The sequence below is a fragment of the Lutjanus erythropterus genome, chromosome 2 (assembly GCF_056507025.1).
Source record: "Lutjanus erythropterus isolate fLutEry1 chromosome 2, fLutEry1.hap2, whole genome shotgun sequence".
NCBI classification, from domain to species: Eukaryota; Metazoa; Chordata; class Actinopteri; order Lutjaniformes; family Lutjanidae; genus Lutjanus; species Lutjanus erythropterus.
The window spans coordinates 17,836,090-17,856,209 of NC_139318.1; the positions used below are offsets into that span (position 1 = coordinate 17,836,090).

At 42.9% G+C, this 20,120-nt stretch overlaps 1 protein-coding gene across 4 annotated transcripts in view; it reads right to left on the reverse strand.

Annotated features, from left to right (window-relative positions):
- The window catches only part of plxna1b (plexin A1b), a 255,750-nt gene extending 236,492 nt beyond the window's left edge, over positions 1–19,258 (reverse strand). For all 4 annotated transcript variants that reach the window (XM_084730314.1, XM_084730297.1, XM_084730306.1 and 1 more), the window contains exon 1: positions 19,128–19,258. The gene's annotated coding sequence lies outside the window, so the exon portion shown is untranslated. The remainder of the gene's footprint in view (positions 1–19,127) is intronic.
- Between the last annotated feature and the right edge of the window lie 862 nt (positions 19,259–20,120).

Genomic DNA, 20,120 nt, shown 5'->3' on the forward strand with positions numbered 1-20,120 from the left:
AGGATCCCCGGGACCCGGCGGAGGGCAGGGTTCAGCCGGTGAAGGAGAGGCTGAGTGCCCGGCAGTCAATTAGCGGCTTGCATTTACACAACAAATGGAGCTCCCACGGTTTCTCCAGCGCTCACACACGCGTGTGCGCACACACACCACTCATGAGTGTATCCACTCAGCGCTCATCAGCACACGCCGACGCAAGGTCAGAGAGATGGGGAGGGAGGAAGAGAAAGAGAGAGGAAGAGGCCAGCTATCTGCTGGAGTGGCACTCTACAAATACGAACTCACTGGCTGTATCAGAAACACAAGCAGAGCAGCGCTGAGCACAAAGTAACAAAACCTGTCTTTACCACTGAATATACTGCAGCTCAGAAACACATATGGATATACCGTCTCATCTCAGTAAATTTAACAGAAGAGACTGTGGAATAGAGCTGCAGCAATTAGGCTAATCAATTAGTTGTCAACTATTAAATTAATCTCCAACAATTTTAATAATTTGATTAATTTGATAATTCAGTAACACAATTGGTTTGAGTCTTTTTTTTTTTGAAAGAAGAATTAAAGTCAACACTGTTTCCAAGACGTTTTACAGGAAACACTGATTAACATTATTCAGCATTTTTTTTTACATTTTTAGACCAAAAAACTAATCGATTAATCAAGAAAATAATCATTCATTGGAGCCCTATTAATTTTTGTTTAAAAGATTATTTTTTGGGCTTTTTGCCTTTAATCACAGTGACAGCTGAAGACATGACAGCAAAGGGGGGTGAAGAGAGAAGTGATGACAGGAGAAAATGGGCCGCAGACGGGAGTCGAACCAGCAGCCACTGCAGGGGACTAACAGCCTTAGTACATGGAGTGCGCCCTACCAACTGAGCTACAGGGGCGCCCCAAACCCTATTACAATTTAAAAAATGTTAGTGATTGATTGATAGACCGATTCAATTAGCAAGCAAGAATCCCAAATATTTACTGGTTGCAATTTTTAAAGCGGGAGTTTCTGTTGCATTCTGCTGGTGTTTTATATAGCTGTAAATTGGATAATTTTGAAAACTAAACAATCCATAAAAAAGACAAAATAATCTATTTGAAAATGTGAAATCGCAAAGTGGGAAAGAAGTGGGTCAGAAATTTACATGCCTGAGGTCAATTCTTACTTGCCTTTGTACAAATTGTTTTATTAATTAGCAGCTACCAAAAGCGTCTATAAAATGTCAGAAATTAGGGGTAAAACATCAGCAAAATCATCACAGTCTTAACCCTCTTCACAATAGGTTGTCCTTGCCTGTTCAAACACAATAAACTGTGGTACTGTAGTTCTCTTTTCGTGCTTTTCAGGTTTAAATGTAAATTGTTTGCAAACCACCTCAGCAGGAGCAGCCAGCATCATGCAGTAGGGCATACCAAATGAATCCAAAACAAAAATTTACTTAGCGGGTTGTTAATTTAACTGAGCTGGCAGCAGCCAAATGCATTAACTCTGCGTGATTAGTCACAGTGCAAAGTCGATGTAAGGCTACTGACCAGCAAACTAACACTCAGCTTGCTGGGAGACAGATACAAAGAAGGAAACAGGAGGGGAAGCAAGAAGAGGAAAAGAAAGAAGAGAGACAGTCAGGCAGAAAATACAGGGCAGGAGTGAGAGACGTCCCTTTCAAACATTTAGCTTCACCCAGAAACCTTGTGGAAAATTGCCATGTCAGGGTGACGAGTGAACAGGAGCGTAAGTCAATACCAGTGACTCAATAAAGTTGATCAGGCAATACCCCTGTCAGGACCTGCTGAAACTCCCCTCAATCTTTCTTTGGGATGCTAGTGTGAAAGAATACACATAATTTCCACGCCAGACATACAAATGGTTACATTGCACATCCATGTAGATGTGGAGCAAACCAATAAAAACAGTCAGAACAGTTATGAGAAACCATCACATTAAGTATGAGAGCATTATACACAGAAATAATAGACACAAACTAGCACTGCCATAGCAACATTTAAAGATGCACCAATCAATTGGCTGGTCACCTGAACTGGTCGGTTTTTAACGTGATCAGTGATCGTCTGATCAAGGTCAGATATATCTGATTCTTTGTTGGTCAAATTCACAATGTCATGTGCACAGACAGTGTCATAACAGCCATATTCCATGGCACTAGTCACATCCATACCTGAGCGGACTCAAGAGTAGGGAGGGCAAGACAAGCCAAGAAAATGTAGGGAGGAGAGAGCAGAGAAGAAATGTTGGGGAGGTGGGGAGAAAAGAGGACAAGGCCTGGCAGTGACCTGGAGCACTGCCTGAGAAAATATAAAAGTTATTTAGTAGCCTAATCAATGTGTTCTTGTGAACAGGCAATGTAATTGAAAAGCTTAAGAAAAGTCTGAAAAATGTTTGTGTATGTGTCAATTATAGTTGTTAGAAAGAAAGGAAATCAGAACTCCCTAACCCCTGGCCATGATACTTCTCTCCATTTCATGACTCTTCCAGGGCAGGAGTTGGTGCATTAACTTTTCATAAGGTGACCACATAAAGAAATACTGAGTCTGTCCGCACTGTCTGCCTTGGTGAACATCCAGTGTAAAAACATTGTTGCAACCACTTTAATGACACTGAAACGTGATAATCCTGTTAAGTGCTCGGAATTACACGAGCGCCTGTAAAACTCTGCTTTAGCTTTGGTGTGTGTGAGGCCGCAGCAGAGGACCTACAGTAGATCTCATGTAAATGACAACAGAAAGGTATTTTACCTGTGATAAACCCCACATACAATACCTATGTCATAAACTGGATATCGGGGATGTTACAGGAGCATAAGACAGGAGACGATCATTGTCTCTGTCTGATTTTACTTCCCCTGCTCCTCCCAACCATCTGTCATCCACTCCCATTGACATTCAGGTGAGAACTGCCTTGTCTGCAGACGCCATATCTGTGTGTAAGCATGTGTGTGTTTGTGTGTTTGTGTGTGCGGGGAGCTCGGCAGTTACAGTGAAAGTGGCCCGCCAAAGTTAATGGGAGGAAGACATGGGTCTATATCGCTTGTTGATGAGGTCATGTGAGTTTGGAGTGTGTATGTATCTCATCACCGGCAGGCCGGCACGCTAATGTGCGCGTCTCTCTGCCTATCCGCCCTCGACCCGCTCTATCCATTCATCCCCCTGCTTATACATCAATCTATCAGAGACAATTATTGGCGAAACGAGACCAGTAGTAACTGGATGAGAGGTGACCTGTGCCATACAGCAATCAAACCCCAACCTGTCTTTCTCTGCCTCTCCCTCTCACCCTCCCTTTCCCTCTCCCTCCAGCTGTGCTCTGAATAGGCCCTTAAATCACTCGGCCCGGGCCCTTTGATTGGTTGACCTCTCTGCATGATCAAACAGCCATTTTCATCACGTCCTCCATAGGAGAGTGACAGAATGAGAAAGAGTGAAAGCAGGGGAGAGACAGACACACTGATAAAGGAGCCCAACAAAATGGCATCGCTGCACGCTGATGATGATGACAGACATTTGGATCAGAGGAGGAAAAGACTGAAACTCTGTCGAGTGCAAGCTGGTGTGAATATCACCTGAAAGTGTTACGAGTTGACACTACAGGATGGTAGCCCTGATTTTCCATTCGCAGAGAGTTTTTGGCAGATGTGGGAGCAATTCACAGATGTGCGAGTCACAAGCAAGTCTCAAGTCTTTCCCTTCAAGTCTTAAGCAAGTCCCTATTTACTGTGCTGAGAAACAAGCAAGTCAAGTCCCTGCTACAAGTCAAGCATGAAAAGCCAAATCATCCAATCAAAGCCTAGTCTAAGATAGCTTAAACTTAACTTTAGCTTTCCAGCTAACATTTGACCAGCCAAGTCAACTAGATAGCTAATTTTGCTGTCCTTTTCAGTTATCTGTCTCAAGTCTATGTCAAGTCTCGAGTCATGAATAAATCTATCAAGTTTTTTTTCTATCTATTGAGTCTTTTATCAATATTAGTCAAGCAAGTCTTCACATTTGTGACTCAAATCTATTCAAATCAAGTAATGTGATTCAAGTGCCCAAACTCTGGTTTTTGGATAATGCTGGCAAAAGCCCGCAAATTAGAGGCAAATAAGGTGCTGGATCACTCTGTGTGATCTGCTAAAAGATGAAACCTGAGAGCTTGCAGACGCCTGAAAGCTATCAAGCAGGCTGGACATGTCAGGAATGGGGCGGTGAGACGTGCAAAAACTTACTGCAGCCAATGAGAGCAGACATGGGCTGGGGGAAGAGAGAAGCACCAGAAAAACAGCCAGACAAAAAGAGCAAAAAGTAGGCATAAAAGGTATAAAGTAGTTCTAACTAGTTACGCCTCCAGCAGTTGAATGCTGCACCCTGCACACCTAGACTCTGTATCAACTTCTGCACCACACTGTAGGTTGATTTTTTGGTCAAACATCGGATTAGATGTCTAGTTGTCGTAGCTATTATCAGTTTAATTATATGCGGTTCAGATATTTTATAAATAATTTGCAGTTTCAGTAAATTTAGATCAGTAAGACATCCTTAATGATGGTAATTCCATAAATGTGGTTTATAGTCCAGCCCCTATGACAAGCGACATTATTTAAAGCACTGAATACAAATTACAGTTTAGCGTTTATAGACAATGTTATTATCCTGAGCAGCTTGCAGTGACTGAGTAGGAAGCATAAGGTACCATTAATACATTGCATTGTTTTATGTTACACTTTAATTAGGGCTGTGTGTGGTCAGTATCTTGCTCAAGGGCACCAGAACAGAAATGGAGACGCCTCTATCACACTGTAATGTGGGGGGCCCAACAAGATATTACAGGGTCACAATCATTATTGCTGTGCCCAGCAGACCTCAACACTGATTCCCTTAAACCACTAGTCTGAAGAGTGGGTGAGTTTAATTTCCTCCTCTTCCCTGAAACCAAACTTCTCGTCCGATAAAATCGCCACCCCCTCGTAACATCTGCTTGGCTTCAAAATAAAAAATAAAAAAAAAGCCGTAAAGCCAGTGTGGTGGGGTGGCACAAGCAACAGCAGCTGTTCCAGCGCTGCGTTCAGCCCTTAATTAAAGTTTGACTCAGCTTCTCAGAGTTTTTGTCATCTTTCTTTTCCCACACTTTCTCCTTTCCTCTCGCTGCCTGCCTTGCACAGAGAGCTTCTCTCTATAACAACATTATTTATTATTCTTTGGTGCGAGCTGCCTCGTTGCTGTTCTGAGTTAGCTGGTGCTGCCAAGTTCCCTCCCTCACCCCGCTGTTGTCTTCTTCTTCTTTTCCCTCAGCCGTTTCTGGCCGAGGTGCAGGCTCTGGCATCATTTTGTTCAGATTTCTCCTATCCCGCCCTTTCACAAAATCTAAACGCTCAAGGCTTTTATGTTGATGCAGCTACAAGCAGACTGGGAGACGGGCTACTTTTTGAAAATGTGTCTGTGCTGTGGCCAAGTTTGACTGCAGCGCTGATTGCCGAGGGCAGGATGAGGTGTGCCTCTTGAATGAGCTAAAAACAGCTTGTGCCATGTTTCGAGAACAGCACATGTGGCTTCTTTCGTAGTTTGGGAGAAAGAAAAGTCACGTACGACTGATGTTTCGGCTTGGTGATATCTTTGGCTGGAAAATGCAAACTTCCCTGGCCTGTTTGTTTGTTCTAAAATTAATCATTGCTTTTATAGCATTGTTTGCAAGCTACACACCACGTTCAGTACTGCCTCAAGTGCCAGTTGAACAAATACTATCTGTCATGTGTCAGAGAGCAGGCAGAGACAGACTGCTGGTGCACCAAGGGCCATGTCACACTGATCTCAAGAGCCAAATGAGGTCACACTCTGGTAAAAACGGAGCCAAGTCTATCAACCAGAACAGCCACATTCCTCCACATGCAAAGGAAACCAAGGAAATCATGGATCTCGGTGAGGTGGAGGAGGCAGCAGCCCCCAGGAGAAAGACTCTGAGAGAAAGGAAGCGACTCCTCCCAGCTGCCACGCATCAGCACATCACACCAGTCACAAGTTACACACCCCATTTCATTTGGAATGCGGTGGCCCGACAAGAGCTGAATGGTATCGCTGACGCATTCCTTCATGTTTGCTGGGCTGCTTCATCACATGCTCTGCCTCCTTATCTGCCTCAGAAAATCTGCCAGCTGAGAGAACAGACTTGCCAGGGCAAAAATAGTAAAGCAACAGTTACAGAGGCTCCTCGCTGCCCTACCTCGATTCACGTGGGAGTGGGCACACCGCTGATCTATGTGACAGCTCCTGGTGAGGGGAGTGGAGGCCAGGGTCAGAGGTCACTGAGCACAACTGAAGCCATCATGGGATAGCAATGCATTGCTTGCACTCACACCCACCTAAATGCCCCTCCCCCATGATGCAGTAGCAGCTCAGAGGTCCACCCCAGGCTGGGCAAAAAGCAACACAAGGGCCCCAGCAATAAAACCTGCATGGCCTCACTCCACCTTTAAAGTAGGGATCAGTCTAACCTCTGACCTCCCCCGATCCCACCCCTCCTTCCAGTCATCCTCCTCCTGCTCTTCTTCTATTTCTGGTTACAATCAACACCCCACCCCCCTTCCCTGGCGGTCCACCATTGTCTGGCCTGGAGTACTTATTCCCAGAGTGCCCCTGCTCTGCATGCCTCACCTCCGCAGGAGGTCGAGGAGGGAGAGGCGACTTAAAAGCACCCCCGGGACCAACGTCGCTGCGGCACGAAGGCAAAGCAGGTCTGCTAAAAGAATTAGGCTGAGCAGCGACCGATGTTCTGCACAACATGCCGTCGAGTGGTTTTCCCCTTAACAAGCTATGTAAGGGAGGAAAGGGAGGGAAATGGGGGTTTTATGGTCCTTGAGCACATGTTTCCACTGACAGAGGAGAAGAAAAACAACCGGTCTTTAAGGAGCATCCCAAAACTGTTGTTTGTTAGAAGTTAGAAGTTCTCCAAGCTGTTCAGAAAGACAGAAACAAAGATATGCGTATGTTCCAACAATTTAAGACTTTTAAGGATATTTTTAAAACTATTATGACTGCAATTTAAGACCAATTTCAAGTGAAATCTGGCAAAGAAAAGTACAAAGGTTTTAGCAATGTCAGAATCAGAGAGCATGGTTTGAACTGGCTTATGTCTTCATTATAGGAGTTGCAGGAGTTAACGCTGTTAGTGCAGAAGGCGTCCATGTTAATTTCAACTGACAGACTAGTTGTTACAGCAGGATCAATAAAAATCTTCCCCAAAAACACATTTAAAAGCTGACATCAGCAAACTGATGTTAATGCAATTGTATAAAGTTAAAATCTGCATTATAGATCAACCAATTTTCAAGACATTTTAAGGCCTTAATTATTGGATTTTAGACTTTTCAAGGACCCATGAAAACCCTGTGCAAAAGTTAGTATCCTGTGCCCTGTGCAGCAGTTAGTACTGTTTAAAACTTTTTGATATCTGTACTAATACCGTGGCTTCAATACAGGCCCCTTAACAGTGCCTTTTCCGACTTAAATTCATTTTAACAGAAATTACATTACACCTTACAGTACAATTAGTCTTCACTTTACTCAACCTGAATAACTGGACTAAAATAAAGAAACAAATGGAATATCTGTACAGTCCTGGACTAAATCAAGGACAATATAAAATTATAAATAACTGTCAACACTACTTAGGTATGAAAATTTGGTAATGAACGACAAGGCATTTTTTCAATACTCAATAGTCGATAGGCAGTCTGGTCAGTGCCACAAAAGTATCAAAGTTCGGTACCCAGTCCTTGCAAAAGTAAAGCTTTTAAAGCTTATTCAAGGATCTTTTGCTCTGGGCTGCTGTCAGTGTTATCATTTGGCTGCTAATGCCACACTATCCTTTGGAAAGTATTTGCATTGATTTGCAGGAGGTGAGGGTAATATTACTGGGTAACTGTAGCACCCGTGAATAGAGAAAAGTCCCTTGTACATGTGTCTATGGTCGACATGCTATGCAGTGGCACAATGCCAACGCACAATGGAGGCCAGACTTGGCGGGCTACTCATCACTTCTCCCTCTTTAACCCTTTGAGAGGAGCACAAAAGAGGGAGCTGACAAAGAGGCCATGGAAAGAAAAGGAGGTAGTTGAGGGAGGAGGTGTAGGATATTCTGTGCTGCTTCAGGTCTGTTTTAACAGGAGTTTCAGGCTACATTGGTTGTTTGACAAACTTGAATTTGGCTCCACGGTAAGCATGGGGGGATGGCTGCCAGGAATCCGAACAATTTCTCATTAGCAGCAATGTTCCTCTTACGAAGCACTATTATTTATGTTTCAATTTCTTCAAAATAAAATTTCTGTGGTTCTTTTGGTCGTCTATTACTGACAGGAATCATTTGTCATCTGTGCTACAGTTTAAAAATAAACTAATCCAGCTTTCAGTCAGAGCTTAGAAAAGTTTTGAGCTGGCCCCCAAACCCGACAGGTCCCACTTGGCCGTACTGTGGAAAAGTGGCTACTGAGAGTTAAACGTGGTGAGGTGAGAGGCTGGGAAATGCTCCAAAGTGATTTAGGGCTAAAGCTACTCAAAATCTACCCTTCTCATTGCAGCTGAAGTGGGATCGCATAGTGGATTTAAGAAGGCTAACTGCCTATTCTGCTACGCTGAAAAACTAAATGTTTTTTTCTTCTTTATTGACTGGGTTTCTGTGAAGCGTCTGCCTACATAAGACCTCACCAAACACACACACACGCACACACACGCACCAAAGTAGCCAGAAGCACCAGCCCACATCTAAAGAGCGCCAAGCACTCAAGGGAAAAAATGAGTGGTAAACAAAATGAATAAATGAGCACTTATCTCCATCTGGTAAACACACATACAGGTGCTGACATCAGAGTATGTGGTTTATGAGCCATGGAGTGTGAGTCTGTGCACACAGACACACACAAGCCAGAATTAAGCTAAAGGATAAGAGTGAGAGTCATCCTACCCGCGTCCTACATACATATGCACCCACTGTCTCAGTGTCACCAAAACCACTGCCTCAGGGGCAACACCACCATACTGCTGACCTCTCTGGAATAAGCCGCCCCTTCCTCCAGCTAACGTGGGGCTTGTTGCTGGCTAGTTCACAATACAGCCGCAGTAAAGGGGCCAGACAGGCAGCCAGCTGATTTATAGGCTCGCCCACGGCCATGCTTTCCCTGGGCAAGTGGCTCTCTTCAAAGGCCCGCCTTCTATTAGTCTTATTTACAGGGCTGAGGAGAACAGGCCTGAATTATTTAAGAATACCCTTGGTAAATACAACAGAAACCAGGAGGGTGTGTGTGCAAGGAGAGGGGGGGGAGACAGGAATGAAGAAGTGGGAGATACAGAGACTGAGAAGGAGAATAAAAACAAGTGAGCAATTATGAGTTGCTGCACCATTAGCATTAATCACAACAATAAATGGCGATGTCCCTGTGTAAACTCTTCCCTGTTTCATCTCCTCCACAGTGGAGAGCGTTACCTTACATTAAACATGAGGAGTGCCCCCGCTGCACAAGCACTAACACGTTCAGATAGCATCCTGCATACTATCCGCCTGCATACCGTGTGCACATCAACGAACGCACACTGACGATGCACTGCTTATCTCAATGCAAATACAGGCGCAGGCACACACCCACAGTGCGCCGGCTCCTCTTTCACACAGTGGTTCTCATTAACAAGCCAAACATGCCTGAAGAGGCAGACAGACTCTAGTGAGCACGGTAAACAACCAGTAGGCTCCCTCATCTAAACTGAGACTATCTCAGCATCAGCAACACACACTTTCTGCCGATGATACTGACAGGCCGGGCCAGATACAATCCACTTCAAGATCTTTTTATTTTTTTTCCCAGGAATAAGGGAAGGTGAACACTGGGTACGGGTGATGGCCTCAACAACATCCCAACATAGTCTAACATGACAAAAAAATAATTCTAATTATGTACATCAACACTTGTTGTCAGTGGTGCACTATACACCTTCTGTACAGTGTGTTCATTTCATACTACAGTTGATGCTCATCGTTTTCATTTTTACTGACTGTCCATCCTGATTGACAGGATGAGTATGAAGGAGGAATGCACACCAGGGTTGGAGAGGTGGTGACCATGAAAAAATACAGGTGTGAAAAAAAAGACACCCATACATCCATAGCAATGATGCAAAAATTGTTTTGATAATTTACCTACGTAAGCAACATTTTTTTGTATCGAGTGTGCACCTACCTGCTTCCACATACCAATTGTCAAAACATTTTAAATGGAGTTGATCAGAATCATTTTTCACCAATGTTTAGGCAGCGTTCATCACATTAGTTTGCCATTAGCCACTGTACTAGAGTAGTAATAATAATAATAATAATAATAATAATAATAATAATAATAATAATAATAATAACAGCGTAAGTAATAGTGTTCAAAATGATAATAAAGAGTCTTAAATGAGTTGTTCATTATGCACTTAAATTGTTCTGTGTAAGTAAAAACAAACAAGAATTGGTAAAAGGCAGACTCCATCTGCTTTTTTCCCCGGGTTTTTCATGTGTAATCTCCCACTCAGCCATTACCAAAAAGTGGTGACGTAGGTTACCCTGATGCCCTGCCATTGAAAATGTAGATTTATTTTTCTCCAACAAACCCAGATAAATCCCAAGAATTTGAAATTCAAATAAGAAAACAGTGAGCATTAACTATAACGTCTCCTGAAACACTCTCTGTGGCTGAATGTGGACGAAATCTGCAACTCTGTTTATCCACCACACGACTCTTATTTTCTAGTTAGTGAGGAAGTTTCACTGCCCTGACCTGAACTGAGATCACATTCACAAAAACTGTACAGGAAAAACCTGAATAAATGCAATCTATCCTGCAGCTATGCACCTTAGCAATGATCTTAAAGAATACAGATCGCGGGTAAATATAGGCCAAGTTCTTTTCTTATGTTACAGGAAGGAATTGTGACTTCCTGATCAATAGCAGGCTCCTGCTCTTCGTCATAGGAAGAAATGCAACAAGAGAAGCCATTTTCTAATGTCCAATCCAAATCAGGGAGCTGCCTGTCTGAGTCAGAGACTGAGGGGAGATGGACAGAATGCTGACAAGAGCATTAGCATGCAAGGGGGGAAACCTCATACGCCGAGGCTGTGCCCACTAGCTGCGGGGGCGGAGGGATTTCTACACACAAGGCCACTAGGTCAGGAGTGGAACCGGGGTCAATACTGCATCACTGGACCTTCAGGCCGAACCTTCAGGGTGACTGTAACTCAATCTCAGCGGTGACGTGCCAGGGGCCGAGGGTCAAATACAACCAACGACAGTGTTTCTTTGGTTTGGATGGGAGCCCATTCCACAAATTACCACAGATTGTCAATTTGATTTTACAAGAAACTAAATCCAATGCAGCGCTCCTGTCAATAAAATGAAGTGCCTGCAAACAGACGAACAAGAGAGTTTCTTCGTGCCCTACTTAAGTCAATCCCGTCACTCTGCTTTACATTTCAACCAAACTAATCAACAAGCCTTTGAACAAAAGGAGACCATGTAAATTCTGTTCCCCAACAGGCGGCACCAAGTACAGCAGAGGAGACAGAGCTTATTTTCAATTTGCAGCCAGATTAGCAGGCATGTTTTTGATACTGGCAGAGATTTTTCTATTCCAAGTCGTCTTGAGTAAGTGGCCTTTTTAGTGCCTGCTTCAAAAAGCATCCCCCGTACCCAAGCAGCTGTCACTTTCAGCAGGCACTGTGGAGGACGGACGCGGGGGAGGGGTCCTTTGAAGGAATGGTTAAAAGTGGGCGATAAAAATAAACTGGGAGAGAGGAGAAAATTAATTATACATAACAGACAGTTCACTTGGATGAGCACGACAGAGACGGAGAAACTAAGGCTGCCTCCCTCAAAGAAAAAAAAGCCCATTTTCTGGCTGAGGAAATTTCTGTTCTGCCACCACACTGGTCATATTTATTTGGCTACATCTGAAGTGCGGAATGCAACAAGGAATCTTTTTTTAAGGAGGTCAAGGCGTCAAACAATACAAACCAAGCTTTCATTTCAAATTCTCCACGCTGGCACTTGTTTCGTGCATCCTCTCTAATTCGGGCGGTTTCCTGGGACCAAAATAAAAACCGCAGCTGGCCCTGAAACGCACTCTCCTTCTTAAAACTGTGATGAAGCTTGCAGATAGCTCAGTCCGCCTTTAAATTCACTTCTGATTGGCACTGATGAGGGTTTATGCTGCTGGCTCACCTGCAAACTCACCTCTTGATATGATTCGTAATGCGCCAGCACTTTGCGGTTCAACACCGCCCACTGACTCTCAATCCCAGCTTCTTATTCGGGCCAAATGGAGGTCATTCCTATTTGAGCAGTCAGTCAAGACAGGCCCGCCAGGTATTGGCGAGTGAGTTTATTTCATATTAAGGCTTGTCGGCTGGAGAGGTGTTAGCACCATGAGAGCTGTGTGTGTGTCTGTGGATGTGTGTGTATAGGCAGGGCCCTCGGGTAGAGTCCTGCTGCTGGTCCCTCTTTAGTGCGTTTTAATATTGCTGCTGCTGTGTGGCACCTCGCCTCGGGGCGCCACACAAACCCCAGAGACCAAGTAAAAACACTCCAATAGAGAGAGAGAGAAAGGGAGAAAGAGGATGGGACAAGACTCGGAACAAGGTGGAGGGGTAAGAAGATGGAGAAGCGGGACAGGAAAGATCAAAACAGAGGAAACATAAACTGAGGTGTTACAAAAGAGCCAAAGACAGACGAGCACAGATTGAATGAAGCGCGCTGAGAACAGAGTGCCAGCAACACAGCTAACCTCTTTAGCAAGACTGACACAAATGAAAACTTATGTAATAAAAACACGCCTCCTCCACCGGCTATGATATGAAAGCAGATATTACATTACAGCGCCGCTGTGCCAAGGAAGCCCTCAATCACACATGGGGAAGAGAGTTTAGACCGTGGCGCACCCCGACACTCTCTGACATAACCCTAGTGTCGGTTTGAGAGGGGATCCTCTTTCAGTAGTAGTAAATGCTTCTTCATGCACTGAGCCAGGAAGCAGCAACTGGTAGACACTGGCAAGCTATAAAGACCAGTCATCACATCATAAATGTACTTTAGAACTGGCTAAAAAACGGAAACAGGGCCGCAACTAACGATTCATGTCATTTTACATTAAGTTCCTGCTTATTTTCACGGTTAATCTAGTAGTTGATTAGTCTAGTGGTTCTCAGCCTGGGGGTCAGGACCCCGAAGGAGGTTGCAAGATCATCTCTGAGAGTCGCAAGATGGTTATAGAGCGTAAACTACAATAATATATTGTGGCAAACAGCACAGAATGAGAGCCAGAAAGCAGCTCTGAGCAACATCATCTTAAAGACATTCAACATAAGGAACAAGCAATGTAATACAGCTGGCCTTGAAAAAAAACAGTCATCTGTCATTTTTACTTGCAAAGTGACTTAAACAATTAGTCATCAAACTATTTGGGAACTAATTTTCTTTCGGTGGACTAATTAATTAATCAACTTATCGATTAATCAACTAATCTTTGCAACTCTACACATAAATGGGGAGATTTTAAGGCTACTGAAAATAGTGCTAGAGAGTCTAGACAGAGATGAGAGATGAGAATCAAGGATGATGATTGAGGAGTGAGGTCAGCCTTACATGTACAAGGCCTCATCTCTAGAAAGACAGAGGGAGGAGAGACCCAGCATCCAACTAGACAAAGTGTAAAAGTGTAGGAGGATGGGAAGACAGATCTGAAAGTAAGAAAAAGACGAGTGAAAGAGTGAGGTGGTGTGGAAGGATGGAGGTAGATGCAGACAACAGTGGAAGGAGGAAAACTGGGTGAGAAAGCCTGAGTGGCAGCATAAGTCTAAAGGCAGGAAGAGGAGTACGCACAGAGAGGAGGCAAGAAGAGGAAATGCCTAAAGATGAGGTTGTCACACTGGTTTCAAATGTCCAACAGTAAGAGAAACTGGAAAAGGAACTGAATTTTGTAGTCAAGCAACACATACACACAGACAGTGCACACTGTGAGTGTGAACACAATCCATATAATATATCGGCTCGCCACATGAAAGCCATGAATCACAGCACAGTATACCCTGAAGAATACAGTTATGCACTGAAAATCCTTTCGCATATATAAACAATTTCAATGACCCAGTGAAGTAGTTTTTCACTCCAACAGAGAGAGTCCCATGTGAGCGTGATGGAATTTAATTCAAATTCCTCTTTCTAAAAATCCTTCATCAATATATGCACTAAAATGAAATATATTTAGGTGCCTGCCAGGTCGCAATTCAGATCTCACTTGAGCAAAGCGCTTCTGCTTTGTCATCCATCTCCAATCTAATTAGGGCTTAAATATGCCGCTCAGTGAAGAGTCCAGAGGAATGCAATGGGCGGGGGGCCGAGCCACACAAAGGCAGGAGCAGAGGGGTGCAAAGTGCACATGTCAGCTTGAATTCCAAAGTTTGGACATCACAGATTTACCCTTCACGCCAGCCAGCAGCCAGCAGCCAGACCGGACAGGGCAGACTTTCAAAATTCATGACACTGCTGGTCTATTGTGGGGCAGATCTGTATCATAATTAGGGAAGATTGAGGCAAATTGCTTGTAATTTTCTGGCTGGGTTGCCAGCTTTCATGTGAAATGCCATGCAAGGTCACAAAAAATATGATTTTCTGAAGACCTCAGCTGCATGAGGTGGGAACTTTTTGGATAATCATCTAGGTGTGATTGTTTCTGGCAGATTTTCCCCATTCTTAGTCAGATAAGAATGTGTGGTTGCTTGGACACGTGTAATACAAATATCATAATGATCCACATCTCTCCCCCAGATAATCTTTTTTTCACAAGAAAGCTCTGTCATTTCCTACTTGAACACCCAAATGTAGAAAGGTAGTACGCACAAATTTTCAGGACAAAGTCTCAATTTATCTAGTTTATTCTAGGCATTATGGCTGTAACTAACATCAAGTCAATTCAATTGTCTTGTTTTGTTGACAACCCAAAATATTCAGTTTACTGTCATAACGCAGTAAAGAAACCAAAAAATATTTTTATTTAAGAAGCTGGAATCAGAGAAAGTAACTTTTGTCTTTAAAAGAAAAATAGAGAGAGAGAATCAAACCAACTAATCTATTATCAAAATAATGGGTGATTAATTTATAATTGACAATTTATCAAAGCCACTTGCCAAAACATTAGCATGTTGGTCATCACGGCCAGAATAAACTGATGAAATTGAGATTAGTCGACTTTATTCTTAAGCCTTTTTTCCTTAAGTATTTAAGTTGGAAATATGAGTCTGATCTGAGAACAAAAAACAAAACATTGTCATCCTTTCAAGACATAACATTTTGTCTTTCCCAGACATGTGTCAGCTAAATAAATAAAAAAAGAGACTGCTTATGTACTCCTCACACAAAGAGAGTCATCACTACCACTATGTTTGGTTACATTACTGACACTCCTTGCTGTCAGTCACACATGCTCATGTAAAGTATTGCTTGTTTAGGTACAGTTCTGTTGTGGCTGGTGGTAATTTTGGTCAGCTATGTGGTTGGATGATTTAAAGCTGTGACTGGGCACCACCTCTTAAACAAACACTCATGTCACGGTTCAAACCCCACGTCATTTACATGTGAATGCTGCATTGAACTGTCAATACGGAGCTGCTGTTGCTCGGCTGAACGGAGGCAAAACTGGGTCACGTCACTTATGATAAAGAGTTATCACACAACATCTTATAGGTGGTGGCACAGAAGATGAAATGCACCAATCACTGCCATTAAGGTTATATTAACTGTCTCAAATCCAAGGTAGATACACTGTAGGGGAGACTCCTGTTTTAACATGAACTGATTAGGGCTGCAAATAATGATTTTTTTCCACTATTCTGATAATCATTTCATCATCATTTTCAGGCAAAAGTGTCAAACATTTGCTGGTTCCAGCCTATTATATGTGAGGACCTTTGCTTTTCTTTGTCATTTATGACTGAGTCTTTGAGTTTTGTATTATTGGCGGGACGAAAGAAGAAATTTGCTAACATCACTTCGGGCTCTGGGAAATTGTGATGAGCATGATTACTGTCACTGTTGATTAATCTGTCAACTATTTTCTCAATCAATCGATTAGTTGTTTGGTCAACACAATGCAGGGTCTGTCATTAACAGTTGCCCGAATGCCTGGGGCAACTAAGAATAACCGGTGGGCAAGCAAAACCTTCCCAACATGCCTGATCAGACAAGCACCGACTCAGAACATTTTTTTTATTATCATCATTATGTTTTTCCTCTCTCGTTTCTGTTACGATGGAGCCCCAAAACGGCCAATTACAGCATGCCGCTGCCTCCTCTGGCTGAGCGTCTCTGCTGACGTGCAGACGTCTGACATCATGGCAGAAGGCTTGCAGCCAAAGTTAGCTAGATTATCTTATGGGACAGAAAAGAGACACAGAATGTTTCTCCCTTTGTGGAAAGAAATATATCCATGGGTGGAGGACGATGCAACAATACCAGCTATGCACTGCACTGTCTGCAGAGAGTGCCGATAAATATGAATCAATTTTTCCACAGCAACGACAGCTACAGAAAGCAGCTGCAGCAGCTCCGCTTGCAGGTTAATGTCTGTGTCTGTGCTTAGTGTGGGCGCATGTTTCTCCAGTCGAGTGAATATATATCAGCTTATTCTGTCACAGTCTGCATTCAACATTATAATAATGAACATAAATAATATTGTTTATGTTCAATGGGGGTAAGAGGAAGTTTAAAAAAAACTTTTCCGGTCCTACCCCCTCTGTTCTTTACAATTTCTTTATCTCTTTTATCCCTTCTTTGTTGGCTATAATAAAGCTAATAAATACTGCTCTCTGAGGAGAGAAGTGTTGTGTATTGTTTTAAACAGTCAACGGGCAATGGATTTTAGTTAGAAATAATTTGTGAGCGAAAATATGCACCACACTGCCACAAAAAGAACCTCCTAGGAAAGGCAAGTAGGAATTTAGATGGGACAAGTAGATTCAAGAAGTACTTGCTCTGCAGGGCAAGTAGGAAAAAACCTTAACATTGGACCCTGCAAAGTCTGTGCTTTTCTTAAAAAAAAGACTAAAAACAATTGCTCTATTATCAAACTAGATGATGATTAATTCAGTAGTTGACAACTAACTGATTATTCAACTAATCACTGCAGCTCTACTCTTGATTACTTTCTCAGTTAATCAATTAGTCGTTCAGTCTATAATATGTCAGAGAATGGTGGAAAATGTTTGTGTTTCTCAAACACCAAGATCATGACCTCAAATGTCTTGTTTTGCCCACAACCCCAAAATATCCAGCCATTAAAGACTAAAGAGGAAAGGCACCGTCCCACTCAAGAAGCTGGGATCAGAAAATTTTGTCTTTCCTTTCTTAGAAATTAGTCTGGCTGAAAAAAAAAAACTGTGACAAATGTTAAGAATGTTAATCACAATTTCCCTTCAAAATGCTTCTTCGGTCCAAAACAGAAAGACTCTTCATTTCCTATCATAAATGAAAAAAGATACAGCCAATGCTTACATTTAAGAAGCTGGAACCAGCATATGTTTGACATTTTTTGCTTGAAAAATGACTCGAATAGTTAATCAATTACCAAAATAGTTAGCAATTAATCAAATAATTGATTAAAAATCGATTACTTGTTGCAGCTCTAAACTGGATATTGCAGTGATTTTTATGACAGGCTCCAGTCTGGCCCCTCTCTCCCCCTCCTCCCTTTTCCTCCCAAAAAAAAGGTTAAAATCATGTCTAAGCCCTTGCTCATCTAATATGATTCATGAATACATTTTTAAAAATGGGCTCCAAATGAATTCACGTGGCGTGCGGGGTTGGGATGGGTTGTCTAATTTGGTTAACCAGGATTTGATTAAAATAAAACAAAAAACAAAAAAACAGAACTGAGGAGAATCCGATGGAGCAATGAGAGCATTTTCAATAGCTTGACAACCAATGCGCACTCTACACACCCACAGACAGCCCTCACCACTCCATCCCTGCTCAAAAGGGGAATTCAATTGCTGTCGAATAACAAAGCTTCGCAAATTGCCTCTCATTCGTTAGCAGATTAACGCTCCTTTCACACCACACCAACACAATTTCTAATTATTTCAAAGCTAATAGGTGAATCGATTTTTTTTTTTAAGCAAGCACCACGTTCCCCCTGGAGAAATACAACACAACTCCTCCCTTAGGTCCATTTAAGAAAAAAAAAAAGGCCAGGGGCAAAACAAGGATACAGTCAAATAATGAGAAAATAAACAAGCATGAAAGCAAGTGTTTGATGTAGAGCCACGCAGCCTCCTCCATGCATGTTCCCCGGTCTATTTATCCAGGCGACAGTGAGTGTCAGCTCCGTGAATACCTGTAATTATACATGGTGGTGGTGGCATTCCTCCTCTGTGGAAATGCAACAGCCACACTCCGCCAGATAAGCCTGCTAGCTTGTCCCCAACACCTAAATATTGCTTTCTTTCTTTTAACACAAGACGAAGACGAAGGTTCTTCACATCAGAAAAGTCTATTTCAGTGCTGCAGCCGAGGTTCTCCAACCAGCCAGAAACTCACCTCACACTGCACCAAATCTCAGCTTACTTACAACCTTTTTTTAAATTTTCAAGCGCCAAGTGATCTGTGCAAAGTAATTAAGAAAAGAAACGTACAATTTAAAAAACTTTGGAAATTAGAGCCTCATTCGGCGCCCAAAATATCTGCAGTTTTACAGTTTGGTGTGGCTCAATCCGACTGGTGGTCACACCGGGGCGCACATTCAACACGCCGCGCTAACACAAACACAAGCCTCCACACACCAGCACACACAGCTAAATAACTGGGTTTAGCGATATATCCTTTTAATGTCCTGTTTCTCCGCTGGGGTTTGGTTTGGAGCCTCCAGCTCTACAAACTCGTGGAGGAACCAGGCGCCGAGAGCGCAGAAAAAACACAACGACAAACTCACCACCACACGGAGCAATGGAGAGAGAGGAAAAAATGTAACCTAAATATTTCAGCCGGCTCCACCAAAACCCACTCCTTCAGTCCACTCGGAGGAGAGAGAAAAAAAAAAACCAGGCGGTCGTGCTCCGGAGTTTAGTCGGTACTTACAGATTCAAGTGATCCTTCGGGTAGATATCCTGCTCGCCATGGTTTTAAATTCCAAAACTTGGGGACATTCCACTCTGGTCACGGAGCGGCGGTGCTCTCTCTCCGGCGGTTCCCTGCGTGTGAATGGAGAGCAGAGGAGAGGAATGCAACTCCGGCTCCAAGAGAGAGGAGGGAGGGAGGAGGAGGAGGAGGAGGAGGAGGGGAGAGGAGGCGCTCTGCTGCTGCAGTACCGAGCAGAGCCCATAGAGGGCGCTCCCAGGCCGACTCCCGATGAGACCGACGGGGACTCCATCAGTATTTCAAATAGTTGATTTTCCCAGACTTATACACAAACTTAAAGTATTTATTGTTTTATTTTGCTTATTTATCGATATATAGTTGTGTTTTACATTTTTTTTCTTTAAATCTATTATTTCACATGATCATCAACTTTCCTGTGAATTTCCTTCTTGTATCACTGCAATTATTGATTTCACAGAGCAGAATTTAATATTAGTATAATGCAACACTAATCAATACCATATGTTTGCAATTATCCTACACAATTATCCATATATCTGTATTTCTAAAAGGTGTGTATATATAGTTTTTTATTTATTTTTTGTTATCTATGTGTTTTTATCAATCATTCACTCTTTTCTTCTTCTACATTTTTCATAATGTCCCATATGGCAGTGCTCCCCAACGCGGTTCCTCAGGGACCCCTGCCCTGCATGTTTTAGATGTTTCCCTGCTCCAACACACCTGATTCAAATGATCAGCTCGTCATCAAGCCTCTGCAGACGCCTGACAACAACCTGATCATTTGAATCAGGTGTGTTGGAGCAGGGAAACATCTAAAACATGCAGGGCAGTGGGCCCTGAGGACCAGGGTTGGGGAGCACTGCCATATGGGGTTTGCTGATGTGGCAAGTGAATTTCCCCAGTGTGGGACCAATAAAGTTTATCGTATCTTTTCCTATATTTCTGGCAGTGTTAAGAATCAGGTTTATT